Below are 13650 nucleotides of genomic sequence, written 5' to 3'. Positions count from 1 at the left end.
TCAACAATCCATTTTGTGAAAGCAAACAAAATCGTAAGACTTCTGTGCATTGTTGAGACATTAGTATTCGCTTTAATAAAAGCTGACTTGTAATGTTAGTAATAAACTGTAAAGAAAAACGTACTTCTCTGTTGTTTTTGCTTTAAGAAGCCTGCTTTAAAGAAACAGCTTAGGTTCTGTTAACAAAAATGCTGGCAGCTATTAGTCCTCCTAGTCTCCTGCCTTCACTGAGGGAGAAGGAGAGGAAAAAGAAGTTGCAAGAGATATCAAGGGCTAAATAGCCCGTAGATAGTTGGGACCTGAGAGGTATCATTACAGAGATAAGACTGCAACACTTTAATTGCTCTAGCTAATTCTGAACTCATTCCTGGAGCCTCCAAATTTTGGGCCAGCAGATAAACTGCACTTTATTTCTGAGTGAGTTGTAATTTCAAGCTGAGAGTACACCAATCCTGGATTTTAAAAATTGGAAAGAGAATAAATATACTAAGAAAAGAATAGTTAACTAGGCACATACGTTTGTGTTAATTTAAATCTGGCTTTAAAGAAACATTTTTGTTCATCATCCCTTGCTCAATAATGTAGTATTTTTAATCAATAATTTAACTGGCCATCCAACTATATACTGTAAGGTTTATTTTCTACTAGCTTATTTTTATAGTCTGTGGACTATATATCTAATTTCTTTGGTCCTCTTTTTTCGGTCTACGAATTTCACGTCAACGCTCCATCAAAAAGGACTTTGTTGCAGTGACTGAGCCAAAAGTCACTCTAAGTCCCAGAAGGATGCTCCAGACGGTGAGAGACCACAATAAAGTACAAACTTACAATGAATTAAGTGACAAATATTACACAAAATGATACTGTATTTCTTCTTAAATCGAGTTCCTAATTCAAGATGAATTAAGAAGATTAAGAAGACTGAAATTGGACCCTGTGATTTAAAATTTTTTAAATTAAAAAAATTGGTATTTACATTGCTCATTTTAAGTCCACTAAAAAGCAAAGACAAGATCTCAGACAAATGGCCTAGATTTAGAGAATAAGAGAAAATTGTGTATTTCCAAAATAAAAATTTTAAGCCGGTATGCAATCTTGTTAGTCATTCAATTTTAAAATGCACATTAAAGCTATTTGATACTGGAATTAATGAGAGGAATCATGAAATGTATAATGATACTTCAACTTGATCAATGAACATTTTTATTTATAAAAACTACCAACTGAAGGTGTGATATCCATTCTGAAGGTCAAATAATATTCAACTCTTCAAACAGTGATTGCTTGCTCCATTATGTCACTCAAACATCTGATCAAAAATCACAGTGTAAAATGAACTTAACACAATGATTTATTTGAATCCTGATTTTTAATATTTAGCAACAATAAATATATATTGATCAATATTAAAATCTAGTAAACATATCTTGGTTTGCTAGAGATGTGATTTTTTTAAATGGTATAAAGTCAATGGCCATGAAATTATAAAAATGAAATCTAAGGTAAATTTCAAAAATGAAATTTCTCGTTTAAGAAAATATAAGTTATACATGATATATTACTTCATGCTTCTGGAGAAAAATAAAAACAAACCTTTGGTCAGTGGAATTTCAAAAAGGAGAGTTTAAATTTAGTAGTGTTAGGTCATTAGCAAAAGATTCATCTTCTACATTTTTGGAGAGGATGATATTGTCTAATTGAGAAAAAGGGCATTAAGCGAGATTAAGAGAGAGAGAAGGAAAAACAAAAAAGAAAGAAAGAAAAGCCTGGCAGAAGATACACACAAAGCTCAGAAGAGACAATAACTTAAATTGAGGGGGAGAAAAAGAAAATTCTAACCAGAGGCAAACCCAATTTAACAAAATTACAAAGAGTTTTCAGGAGAGAAGTTGCTAATTTTTTATAAAAGACCCGCATCACTATAAAAGAAGAAATAATCTTAGTTTGTCAGTCCCAGGCTAGGGCCCTCCTCCTCCTCCTCATCAACAACAATAACAATTACAGCAGAAATTATTAAGTGTTGGTTAGTTGCTTATGGTTGACCTGAGACTATGAAAGTTTAAAAATAAAGTAAAAGAAATCCTGGCTCTTACGTGAGATAAAAGATCAAACAAAACAGCCACAGTGAACAAAATAATAGTTTTCTCTTACACACTAGAAATGCTAAAGAATTTTGAGACAAAACACGGTAAAACAGAATTATTTATGGAAAGTTTAATGGAAGAGGTAGAATTTGATCTGATCCTTCGAGTAACTTTAAAGTTGCGTGCATGCTCATGTGTTTGTGTACAGGGAAGAATATATTTATGGTGCATAGTCAACAGTTTTTATTCTACTCTGTATTTTAAGGACACCATGATAGGCCATTCTACAACTTTCAAAATGCAAAACAATAAGGTAAAATGGAGAACTTTAACATCTGTTTACAAGAAGTTTATTGTTAACAGTAACAATAAATCCTACCACTCTAATACAGACACCTCTTGGAGATGTTGCATACATGCCTACATTTAACCAGTTCTAATAATATTGAATATGTGTGTCATTTTGTACTGAACTATTTTCAAAAATATGTTGTGTTTGAATTTTTGGAGAACAGTGTAAAGACTTTTCAGAAAAGTAAACAAAGTGTGAGTGAATGCACAGAGCTGAGAATAACACATGGAAAAGAAGAAAGGCACTATTGTTTTATTCATTCATTCATTTAACAAACATGTATTAAATTCCTACTCAATGCCAGATACTGTACTGTGTTTTGGGAATAAATATATGACTAAAATCTAGTCCACAACCTGAAAGAACTCAAAAGTAGATGAGAAAGACAGGTAAACAGCTATCTGTATTATAATATGATGGATGTTATAAAAACGCAGAGGATGAAATGATTAATTAGTTCAGAAAAGGTTTCACAGAGGAAGTGACATTAAAGTGGGTTGTTGAAGGATGAAAGGTTACTCAGATGAATGGGGGAAGCAGCTTAAAAGGGCAAATCCTGGCAGAGGAAACATGAAAAAAAGCTGGTCTGTTTGAATCCTCAGTTGTCAGGTTGAAGAGTTTGGTCTTAATAAACAGGCAGTAGCAGACATAATGACATAATAAAAGTAGTGTCTTAGGAAAATTAACTTATCTGAGTTATACAGAGTGGCTTGATGTATGCAGAAACGGGAGACAGGAAGTGGCTATTGTACCAAGAGGCGATACGGTGATGATGTATTACAACAGGTGTTGCTGAAGGACTTTTGATTCTGAGAGATATTTTGAATGAACAATCAACTGACATTGATGCCTTGGTCCCCTTAGTGGATGATGGATAGGAAGTACTAACCAATAACTACATGGAATGACGTGACGGAATTTTAAAAGATTTTAGATTGACAGAATGTTTTAAAAGGTAGGGGGCATGCTACTGACAGAAATGGAGAAGTGGAGAAAATTTTGGTTTGGAGGGCAAGTTAAAAGATGAGTTTTAGACATATTGCAAGGAATGTGACAGTGAACATTTAAAAAGCAATATGTCACAGGCAACTGAAAGTAAAAGCCTAGGTCTAAGATAAGGGGCAAGTGCTAAACAACTTTTGGCAAGAAACAGTAATCTGTATACAAATATAAACGAAGTCTCGGAGAGAAGCAACTCTTCTTAAAAATTATTTCTTACAATATTAACACTTCATATACTGGTATTTAGAAATATATGTGAAGGGAGTTATTAAAAATTCTTAACACATCATTAGATACACCTGAAAAAATCAATTCCTTGATGTCTCCAAATGGCTTCTGCCTGAACATGTCAAGATCTGAAGAGTCATGGTGATGGTGAGAAAAGAGGAAGTACTATTGGAAGGGAGGGCTGTCGGCAAGTTCCTATAGAAAGGCTGACTAATTTTAGTGAAGAGCAATACCAGGCAGACACTTTGACTCTTCTCATCAGAAAAGAAAGAAAAAGATCAAGTAATTTGAATCGAGATCAAATAAAGTCAGATACATCAAACCAGACAAAAAAGATGAGAGCAGAGCCTGAGCCAATTCAAGAAGTGGTGAGGCACTCACAGGCATGAAAAGAGCGGAAAAACATTCTCTGGGCAGACGTGGGTTACATCAGAGCAGCCACAAGGACTCAATTTTCTTTCTTTCTTTTTTTTTTTTAATTTAATTTCCTTTTTAAAAATTTTTACTGGAGTATAGTTGATTTAAAATGTTGTGTTAGGGGCTTCCCTCATGGCGCAGTGGTTAAGAATCTGCCTGCCAATGCAGGGGACACGGGTTTGAGCCCTGGTCCAGGAAGATCCTACATGCCGTGGAGCAACTAAGCCCGTGTGCCACAACTACTGAGCCTGCGCTCTAGAGCCCATGAGCCACAACTACTGAGCCCACGAGCCACAACTACTGAGCCTGTGTGCCACAACTACTGAAGCCCACGTGCCTAGAGCCCACGCTCCACAATAAGAGAAGCCACCGCAATGAGAAGCCCGCGCACCGCGACAAAGAGTAGCCCCCGCTCGCCTCAACTAGAGAAAGCCCCCGCACAGCAATGAAGACCCAACGCAGCCAAAAATAAATAAAGTAAATAAATTTAAAAAAATAAAATGTTGTTTAGTTTCTGCCGTACAGCAAAGTGAATCAGTTATACATATACATATATCCACTCTTTTTTAGATTCTTTTCCCATATAGGTCATTACAGAGTATTGAGTAGAGTTCTGTGCTATACAGTAGGTCCTTATTAGTTATCTCTTTTATATATAGTAGTGTGTACATGTCAATCCCAACCTCCTATATTTATCCTTCCCCCACTTCCGCCCTGGTATCCATAAGTTTGTTTTCTACATCTGTGACTCTACTCTTGTTTTGTGAATAAGTTCATTTGTACCATTTTTTAGATTCCACATATCTAGGAGGATGGGTCTGAATATAAATGGCTCTTTCGTTATTCCTGGGAGAAAAGACAGGAACACTGCTGCAAAATTGATGAAAGAGTCCTAGACTGTAAGAAAAATATCTGCCATTCACTAGCTGTCTGAGCTTGAGCAAGTTAATCTTTTCAGACCTCAGCATCCTCATTTGTAAACATATGTGGTTGTGAAGATTAAAGATAATTTGTTCTACAAATATTTATTGAGCACCTGCTATATCCCAAATGGTATGTCTGGTTCTGGGGATAAAAAGATAGAAAAACATGGATCCAACCTTCAGAGATTTTATCCTAGTAGAAAGAGAGACAAAGATGAAAACAAATATTGAAACAGCACCTACTATGTGTAGAAATGGAAGTAGGTTCAGGATATAGAGTGACTACACAGAGAAGGCTGTGATTTGTTCTGCCTGGAGAAAGGAAGGAAAGCTCCTGAATTGATAGTTTGAGTTGAATCTTTAAGGGGGATTGAGTTTTCTAGGAGAATACCACAGAAAGGGGCATTTTGGACAGAAAGGAATATCTGGGGAAAATCATAGAGGTATGAAACAGCCTGACCTGTTTGGGGGACTCCAGAGTTCTGCGTGGCAGAAGGCAGGGAGTATAATGGGGTAAATGACTAGTGATTAGTGCATAGAGACAGACAAGAACAGAATTATCAAGATCCTCCATGGCAAGTTAGGAAGCTAGAATTAAGAAGTGACATCACCAGACCTACATTTAGAAAGATGACTATGAATACTGTAAAGCGGACTAGAGTGAGGAGCAAACTCGAAACAAAATAGGACAATACAGCACAATTATGCAAAAATAGCACACAATATGGGCTTTATCTTTGTGATCACAAAATATTATACCATTATTTTTCTAAAATGTAGTTCAATTTTGTGATGACCAATGGTGATCCAACAAGGTATTTACTTTGAAATTCCAAAATGTTATGAATCAAATATAGATTTAGACATAAATATAAACATAGGCATAAATATAGATATGTATGTAGATACACATAAAGATAACCAAATAGATACAAATATTTCCTTTTCAGTATTTTCATTAGTTTATTTAAAGCAATGTCTTATTACAGTTTTTAATATTGACAACATCCTCCTGAATATAGATAAAGGCACTTTTCTAATCCATAGAGTCAAATGAACAAGAATGTCTGACAAAAATTATTTGAACAATACAATCTAATTCCACACATGTTTACTGATTGCTTTGTACACGCAACCTCCATATGTTAGAGGCTAGGGAAACAAACGAACTTGGGACACAATTCCTGCCTCCAAGCAACTCCTTATGATAGGGAAGATAGACACACGTACAAATCCTTCGTGCTATTTGATGGGTAATGTATTAGTAACCAAACAAAGTACTATGGGAGTAGAGAACAGAGGGAATGTTATGGGTAAGAATGCTTTCAGTGTCTATGACCATGTTGATTCAATTTCAACTGATCTATCATAAAGAGAAGAAATTAGATATGTCATTCATATTTTGTGTCTTTGGAAATCTATACAAGCATGAGATAAAGCCTTTTAAGATTTCATAGGTTAAACAAAATGCCACATGAGTCATTACTAATCTGAACCCCTTGCTTGCATAAGACTAGAACAAGGATACAGGTATACCTAGCGTTGCATATTTTGGCTTTTTCACTCTTGTTCTTCATGACTTATTCAAATCAGGACAAATTAAAGGAGAGGAATACAATCAAAAATTCAAACAAGAAAAGCAAACATATTGGAGGAAAATATACATCAGGTTTTATTTATGTGATATGGTATCTCTGTGACGCCGCAATTATCATCTTTTGTAAACACACAACACAATGCCATATTTGTAAAAATTATAAATTATTTGGATTCCAAGTCTCTTAAAATATTAAAAGAATTTTACTCTGTAAGTTTATATTTCATCCTACTTTTATAAAGTTCTAAAATGTCCAAAAGTATTTTAAGCTTTACTCAGTTGAAAGTTAGCTAGATGTACTTGTGAAATATAATGTCATTATTTAGCTGATTAGTTAACATTTTGTAGATAGCTAAATCATACTGATAAATGAAATAAAACTAAAGATGTAGTGAAAATAAGTGTTGCTTCTATATAGTATTTCTTAAAAATTAACATTTCAAAATCTCATGTTTAAAATACACATGCCTAAGATGTTGATAATCATTTTCATGTGCAGCTTGTTAAAACAGACCACTTATATTAAAGTCACACTTATGTAAACACACATATATGCAGTAGGCATTAAAGAATAATTTTAGAAATAATCACCATTAATGCCTATAATAAAACAAGCACTGTATTGAAAATTTTACCTCTGTTTTTGTCCACATAACCTTTTACAGGAAGTGGTACATGAACATAATTATCTGCGCAGATCTCTATTGATATAACATTATTCTGTGATTTCACCTGAGCTTTACAATAAGTAACCAAATGTGTTCTATACGCTCTTATTTCTTTTAACTATCAACTACATTTCATTCACTGCCAAGCCACAAACACTTTAAGATGCCTTAGTCAACGCACTAACTAAAAAAGCAATTATATCTCTATAAGAAGACTATCTTGGATGACTTTATAAGGCTCTCATAACCCCAAATAACTCCCTGCACAGGTTTTTATGAACTGATATACTCTCAAACATGGCTAACACAGAGAGAAGGTGGGTTAAATTGTGAGTCTCTTCAATGACTACATCCTTCAGCTGCCTTATGTTTTGTTTGTAATATCCAGCCTGAATGTGTCATGTCTAATATTATCCAAGATGTGACACAGCTAAGGGAAAATGCTAAGATGAAACACAAAATGTACTGCGTTGTAGTCAACCAAATTCTGAGCCTTCTGCATACTTACTCAAGAACCTTTAAGATATAGCAATATTGATATGGTAGAAGTCACCATCAGTCATTTACATATTCATTAATTATGATAATCCTAGGTCTTACAGAACAACCTTGAATGTGCTTCAAATAATGTCAATCACAGTAATAATTATGAACAGGTTGTCTAATTACATAGCTCATTCTGATTCTAACAGCCCAAAAAAATCACTGTGAACAATCACCATATGCCATGTGCTTTTATATAACCCTCTTAAAATGTTCACATCATATATTTTTTTGGATTTCTTGACATTTTTTCCTTCTGTTTTCCTTCAAACACTTATCCAATGTAGTTTTATATACTTTTAAGCTCAATATCCTTTTTATTTCAATGAATGAGTTCTTATATAGACATAGAAACTGCTTATAATCTTTCATAAATTATTTGTTGCCCATAATTTCTTTTTTTTTTGTTAACTTTTGACCAGAATTTTATTATTTGAATTCCTCATAGATGCTATAGTTTGGGTTAAATGCTGAGAAATGATGGTAAATAAACAGTCCTTAACTGATGAGGCATATTGTTTAGTGGGGGAGATTTACTTCCTCTTCTTTGCTAATTAACATGAACTCATACCCACTCTTGTACATGTCACTTCAGCATCCTCTGCATAGAGAGGTAAGCTTCTTCACCTTTTCAATACTCCTCTCTCTACTTTGGCAGTAAGAATCTTTTCCTCTATCTCTATGCTTAATTGTTTTGAGTAGCTGATAAGACATTTCAATAAAATCAAATTTGCCGGTTTTTTTTTTGATACTCACACACCTGTTTCTCACATCCATCACAAGAAGTTGCTAATATTTTCAGACACATCAATAATAAGCTAACAAGGCCCTATAATATTTGATTGATAAAATGTAATCCAGAGTATTTTTAAACACACACTGACTAATTATCTTAAACAGATTCAATTTCTACTTAAATCCTAATAGAAACTTTCTTATACCATTCAGGCCTGGAATAATTCCAAAAATAGGCTAGCCAACTCCCAGAAGTCATTAACATGATTACCAAGTAGCTAGTTTATTTTATGTTATTTCAATTTCAATTTATGAAATAAATAATAATTCAAATGACCTTAATTCTGTAACAAAATTTTTATTAACTTGATAATGAAATTTATTAAATAACATTTTTGTACTTTAATTTCAATATTTAGTGATATAAATGATCAGTTCATCAAATAATCTAGCTAAATAAAACTTTACACTTGTTGCCAGATCACAGAAGTCTGTATATTTCCAATGAAAATAAAAAGCATTAATTTTTTCAAATTTAAAAGATTTACTAACTCATAACAAACAACTCCAGAATACATAGAGTGCTATGGCCCAAAAAGTTAACCAATTCAGAAAGGAAAGTCCACATTTATTCCCAGACCCTATATATTACTGTATCTCAAAGTAAGCTACTATAACATTTACAGACGGATTATAAAATTAGCAAAGAAAATCTTTACTACTCAAAATGCAAAATCTGGACTAGCAATCCATTTATAAAGTGCAAAAATATTAAAATATTAGCATTCCAAAGTCATTCTAAAATGGAACAGGTGTACTCAAAAGTATTATGTGAAGGCAATTTCTTTGCTCTTATTAATTTTTAATATGTGATTCACAAGATACTCCACTGGAAAACATATTTTGGACCCTAAGAGTAATACCATTATACTTAAGTACCTAACAGTAATAGTAATATTTGTAGTAAGAAGAAGAAGAAGAAAAATGTCTTAGAGTTTTAATACTATTCTGTGACAAAAACAGTACAGGTATTTCATACATATTTTGAAGATGGAGAAACAAGACCACACAGCTATTAAGTGTCAAGAGAGTCAAAAATTTGGGACTTCCTTGGTGGTCCAGCGGTTAAGACTTTACACTCCCAACGCAGGGGGCATGGGTTCGATCCCTGGTCAGGGAACCAAGATCCTGCATGCCACACAGTGCGGCCAAAAAAAAAAAAAAATTAATCCACGGGATAGGTAGAAATAAGGAATCGATTCATTCTAGGAAACTGTAAAGTATCATTACTCTGACAAAAAATAATTTAACTCAATTGGTAAAATAGATCTATGAGACTCTGAGGACTCTGGTGTCCATACTCATGTGTGTTCCCCGTCTCTAACAGAGACACTTGCAAAGACTGGGCGTCCAAAAAATGTTTGTTACATAATGAAAAATGAGTGCGTCAATATAGATTAATCCCTGGAAATATTTTGTAAATTAGGGGCCCTAAATGCCAGCAAAATGCTTAACCACTAATAGAATAATATCATTTTGTTGTGAGAAGCCAAATCATTTTCAGGCCTAGGAAGTGATATAAACCATCATCTCTCAGAAGAAGCCAAAGGTTCCAAGAAAAGCACCTTATGGTCTTAAAAAGTAAGACAAAGAAACACGGAGAGTTTTTATTTTTAATTAGTCATCTCCAACATTGTATTGTGTTTAACGTCCTTCACATTGGACTGATCAAGTGGATAGTCGGGAAGAGAATGTAATTAATGCCAAGTTTTGCTCTTTAGGAGCAATCAAACTAACCTTCTCTTTAATCAGAAAACTTGGGAAATAAATAATAAATAGATGAAAACATCGCACCATCACCACAAGCACCACTACAACCAAAAGTACAGAAATATTTTTTTTAAAGCACTTATCTTCCAAGCAAAGCTGCGAAGCTTAGGGAAAGAACAGAACTTAACTGAGCAGAAAGATACTCAAATTCTAAATAAAAATAAATAGCTACTGTAAATCTAAGCAAATATTAGAGAACATGTTTGATCCATGTAATATAAAAATAATAATAGGTAGCTAAATTTTCTTCCTGTTCCATTATTTGGCTAATCCTCTGAGGCTTACTATGCTAAATTTTATTTTCCAAACATATCTATGAATATGAACAGTCTGATTGAGATTATGGATCTGTGTTGTTGAGCTACTGCATAAACAAAACAACTTCTGACAGAGGCATGGTTGGTCAACTAAGAGCAAAAAAAAAAAAAAATTCCACAATCTACCCACACCTTCTAACTGAAACCACCACACTAAAGATAAGATACAGTGTGTATAAGAAGCTGATATATAGCAGGTCTCTGCTAATAAGCCATGAGGTTTATTCCATAGAAATTAGCAAAATGAATGTCTCATTTTGGGTACTTGATAATTCTTTGAATGAATTAATTAAACAGAATGAATGAAATGTATAACTGAATGGAATGGCAAAAAAGTGGCAGCAATCCATCAAACTAGTTTATATAAAATTAATGTTAACAGCACTCAGGAAAGACATCATTGAACTATAAAAATCTTGAGAAGAGAAAATTTTAAATGATTAAAGGAGTTAATTGGACACAGGTGGATTTGAAGTAGGTTCTTAGAGAAAAGAAAGCATCCCCACGTATCTTCATTTTTAAAGACAAATATGACAAAGATAACACTCCAATCATTAGAAAGAATTTTATTTCATTCGTCCCAGGGAAAGGTAAAAAGCTAAAAATATAAATAGTTTCAAAAGGGGCTTACTTAAATCTGTGAACGGTAGATCTACAGAGGTTATTCAGCTCAGTGTCAAAACATGTTCTACCCCAAATCATCTTTTTGGATTCATGGTTGAAGACAGCTGCCTGAGTGGTGGCCTGTATGGTAGTCTAGACATTACCACACTCTCAGACTCTTAAGAAAAATGACAGCAAAGATGCCTACTCTCAAGATACCTATCAGAAGGTCTTACTCTATTTCACAGCGAATTAGCATATGTAAAGTGTTTAATGGTACACAGTAAATGCTACGTAAGTCTTTATTATTGCAAGTGTTACTGGAGTAATTGAAGCAAAATCTTCATCAACCTCAAATTATTGCTTTTTGCTTTCTCTTGACAGGAAACTCCTTTATATTTTTTGACTCATATAACTTGAACTCACTACTTTCATTTATCACATCCTTGTCTAGCAACATCTGAAGGGTGTTAAAGTAACCTTGATGAAATGGAAAAAAAAAAAAAAAGTCCCATAAAGTGTTATGGACTGAGACCGTCACTCCTTGCTTAGAAATGAGTGTGTTCTAATATCTTTTAAAGCATAGAGCTGCCTGGTTAAGGATGATTAATAATTAGAAAATTAATGAATTATTCTTTGGTTGCCCTCTTAGTCCCCAGCTTTCCTTTTTGGTTGTGTTCATGTTACAGATTTTGCAAAGCAAATTCTCTTTAACATATCTGAGATGATACTGAATGATATCAAGTGTTGAACAATTCATGTTATCATAAGAAGATAAACGTTTTTACCAAGCGTGGTAAAAGGGACAGATTAAACTGGTATAATCTGCTATTGCAAATCATAAGTATTTGAGAACAATGATGTCTAACAGAACATTTCATCATTTTGATATAAATTTTTGGCATCATCAATTTTTTTGTTCATCAGGTGATGACTGACCATTTTTAGCGAGTTGGAATATTTTGCTTGCAAACTGCTCTTACCTAAAAAGGGAATGAATGGGTTAACTTTTCCTACATTATTTCTAGATGTGAGAAAGGACAACCTTGCATTATTGTTAGGCTCCAGGTTCAGAAGAGTTTTCTTCCTAGGAAGTGTCTAATCCTGTCAATTTATTGGTTGCTTTTGAAATTCCTAAGGAAATGCAGAAAGACCTTGACACCATGCAAACCTGAACACAGTCTTCGGAAGAAATACTTTATTCTGAAGGGAATGCTCATTTATCTTTTATCTCCAAGTTTAAAATATACAAAACCTGAAACACTTAGTGTCTTTCTGAATATAAATGGTTTTTTAAAAAGTCATCCTTTAAGAACATACATGAAATTTCAATTTGCAGCTTTGTTTTAAATTTTAAAAATTCACATAGTACAAAAAAAAAAAAAAAATGAGGTAATGTGACTAAGAAGAACCTCCTAGACATGTACCTGAATGTATAGAAGTATATGTGAATATATGTGAATATGAATGAATTATGTTTGCTTTTTCTTCCCTTTCTAAAGATATCTTACTTAATAAAACCTGATCTTCCATTTGAAGCAGTAAATGAAGCAGATTTACATTTTCTGAGACTTAACACACCTTGATAACAAGCTTTTCAAGTTTCAATTTCCCAAACAACTGTGAAGCCAACAATGTCTTGATTCTTATATAAGAACTGTAAGTGCAGACAAAACAAATGTAGGAATATATTAGAAATACTTCAACTGTTGTTTTATCCTCAAAAATATATTTGTGCCATAAAATTTCTAAGTCAGTTAATGTGCATCAACAGTTAACAAATGACTGGCCTTATTCATTATAATAGATATTCATAACAGGGTTACCAGAGCGTCAGTAAGATCGCTTGTATAAAGCACAGAGTCCTAAAATGAGAAAATATTAACCCAATTAGTTATTGTATTAGCCTTAGTGAGAATTATTTTAACACGCTAGTATAACAGGTGCACTTCCTGTTTTCACTGTTCTTCTTTGCTAGAAATTCTTGGTATCTCTTCAGTCACCATTAGTTAGAACCCAAGTCTCTGGGCTGATTCTTAACATGGACATCCTTTTTTGGATTATCCTAATTTGTATACTCTGAGTGTTAGTCTCATTCTCAATGCATTGGGCCTATGCACCTCAGAACTCCTCCTATATTTACTCAGAATTCAGACCTGAATTCTATGAGACCCTTTCCTCTAATGGTACCAGCTGCTGTTCTCTTTGCAGCTCTTACTCCCCCTGTGGACTTTCTTTGTGTTTGTTATAGGCCTATTGTCCACCAAAGCCCCAAACTTTTCTAACAACTAATGATAAGGAAAAAGCAACCCATTCTCCCAGAATAGAAGGCTACAGCTCCCCAGGTCCTC

At 33.7% G+C, this 13650-nt stretch overlaps 1 protein-coding gene across 1 annotated transcript in view; it reads right to left on the bottom strand.

The window, feature by feature from the left end:
* The window catches only part of TRHDE (thyrotropin releasing hormone degrading enzyme), a 416748-nt gene that overhangs the window by 181650 nt on the left and 221448 nt on the right, over positions 1-13650 (bottom strand). The window lies entirely within an intron of this gene.

This window comes from Balaenoptera borealis, assembly GCF_965194805.1.
Source record: "Balaenoptera borealis genome assembly, chromosome: 13".
NCBI lineage: Eukaryota > Metazoa > Chordata > Mammalia > Artiodactyla > Balaenopteridae > Balaenoptera > Balaenoptera borealis.
This window is presented reverse-complemented; position numbering and strand designations above follow the sequence as displayed.